This window comes from Uloborus diversus, chromosome 2 (genome assembly GCF_026930045.1).
Source record: "Uloborus diversus isolate 005 chromosome 2, Udiv.v.3.1, whole genome shotgun sequence".
In the NCBI taxonomy this organism is placed as follows: Eukaryota; Metazoa; Arthropoda; class Arachnida; order Araneae; family Uloboridae; genus Uloborus; species Uloborus diversus.
Genome location: NC_072732.1, coordinates 198,199,902 through 198,202,479, shown reverse-complemented (window position 1 = coordinate 198,202,479; position 2,578 = coordinate 198,199,902).

Sequence of the window (2,578 nt, the reverse complement as noted above, 5' to 3'; positions counted from 1 at the left end):
CTATCTCTCTCTCTCTCCCTTTTTTTTTTGTTTGAAAAAAACTTCTAAGTTGTTTTCTAAAAGTTTCAAGTATAAAAAGTTGTACAACTAAAATATCTTATTTCTGTGAAGAGCAAGAAATTTACCTTAGTTGCAAATGTCAGGTTCGTAAAAAATATATTAAATTGACTTGTTACATTCTCTACTGAGTGTTGACTTCTTTTTTTTTTTTTACTATTGACAGTCTTTTTTAAATTTAAATTATAAAAAAATGAAAATAATAAAATATGTTTTAATTAAATTGTGTTTATTTTAAAAATATATATTAAATTGATTTGTTACATTCTCTACTGAGTTTTGACTCCCCCCCCCCTTTTTTTTATACTATTGACAGTCTTATTTTAATTTAAATTATAAGAAAATGAAAATATCTTTTAATTAAATTGTGTTTATTCCTTTTAAAGTGTTACCTTTTTTATTTTCATCCAATACAAATCGAGTGCATTGCCTAGATAATATAGAATTTAATAATCATTCATTGAGTAATGTCAAATGCTTGAATCTAAATGTGCTACTTTTCTGCTTTATTGAATGTCGTCTGCAATAAAATTCTGTGTTCAATTCCCTGTTTTTTATTAAAAAAAATAGGCTGCTTGAATTATTTTGCTTGATATGCCGTTACAAGCAAATTTTTAGCTCAAACTTTCATACGGATTTTACCTGCCTTGTAGTCTGCAGGTTTGCTCATCTGTCAAACATTGTGATGCTTATCCATTTTTTATCTTCTCAGCCGCAAGACCACACTCACTCAATATTAAACTCCATAGACCATCCCAAGCATACTTTGGCTTGCTGCCAAGAGGGTTAAACACATCCAACTGATATAAGAAACCCATGAAAATAATATGGAGTCAAAACTTAGCAGTTTATTGTATATGTCTCTTACTACAATGAAAGTTAAAGGCATATACAGGTATAGCAACCAGAGACTGGTTTTAACCCGTGTTTTGGGCTCATCTGGAATAGTCATAACCTAGCAGAAGGCAGATGTCCTCTCATTGAAGCCGAGATTACCTTCACACTGATATCTAAAATTAATTTAGTCCACAAGCATGGTGTTGCTTAACTTGTAAAGTGAAGGTAAAAGCTTAGGTATTATTCTGTCTTAGCTTTTACATTCACTTTATGAGTTGAGCCACACCATGCTTACATTCTCACACTGATGGGCTAAATTAATTTTAGCAACCAGTGTAAAGGTAATCTCAGCTTCAATGAGAGGATATCTGCCTCCAGCTTAATGGTAGTGTTGTAGACTAGTGAGCTCAAAACAAGGGTGAAACTGCAATCTCTGGATGCCATAGCTGGGTTGTTGCCCCCTTAGTCCGGACTTGGGGCTAAGGCAGAACTACACCTTGCTACCAGAGAGTTGTTATTTTTAAGTTAACAAAACAAAAAAAAAAAAAAAATTGGTTTATCTGCATCAAGCGTGGAAAAATGAAAAAAAAGTGAGCTTGTATTTAAATTAAATCAGTGGGAATCTATTTAAACACTTTTTAGCTGTGAGTATCATAATATAACCAATTACTTGGCACTCCTACTCAAATATTGGTGATTATGTTCTGCACAACCAAAACTCAGTTACCTACTGAAAAATCACTAATTCTTTTGGTGAATTTGTAGGCAATTACTGTATGCCTTAATAGAATATTATATTTTTGATGTGTATTATTCATTTGTATTAATAGTGTAGCTCGAAACATTGTCAAGTTTTGACTTCATAGGAAAAAATGAACTTTTAATTCTGTATTTAATAGATGGGCATGAATTTATTCAAATTTCATCACAAATGATCAATGAACTGCTTTTATCTCTTCAATTCTTTTTGTTAAACTAAATGTGATATTTTTTTTTTTTTTTTTTTTGCATTATATTTCTATTGATATGCATGTGTTAGACTTAAATCGTTTTATCAATTGACAACTAAACACAACTTTTTGCATTATAAGTAAAACATGGATGTTATAAATTTAACCTACATAGCAAATGATTAATACAGGGTTAGCACCAAATTTTAAAAATGTATATCTTCGAAACCATTTTTCATATTACAATATTGCTTCGTAAAAGTACAGAAAAATATACCTTTTTTTTGGTTACTAATGTTTAATGTGTGAGCCTTTTGTCTTAGACCTTTGACTTAATAAAATGTCTTTGACCTAACCCCATAGAAGAAAATCTCATGACTTAAAAAAAGGAACTAGATTACTAATTACTTGTCATTTAACAATGGACTCACACCACACGTTGAACATTTGAGATTAAAAAAAACGAACTTGAAATAATTTTCTTGAATTTCATGTATCAATTATTTCACTGTGCATAATAATTATGACAGTATTTTTTTTTTAATTGGTGGTTCTTTTGTGCTAACTCCTGTATATTTATTGCCTTTTCTCTTCAAAGTTTCTTATCAAACTAAGTTTTTTTAGTTTTCAGGTATTATGTTTCCATTCATTTCCTCAATGTTCAACTCATGCATTAGATTTAAATTAAGTTATGAGTTAACATTTTTCTTTTTGTTAATTCTGCTATAAAGAAG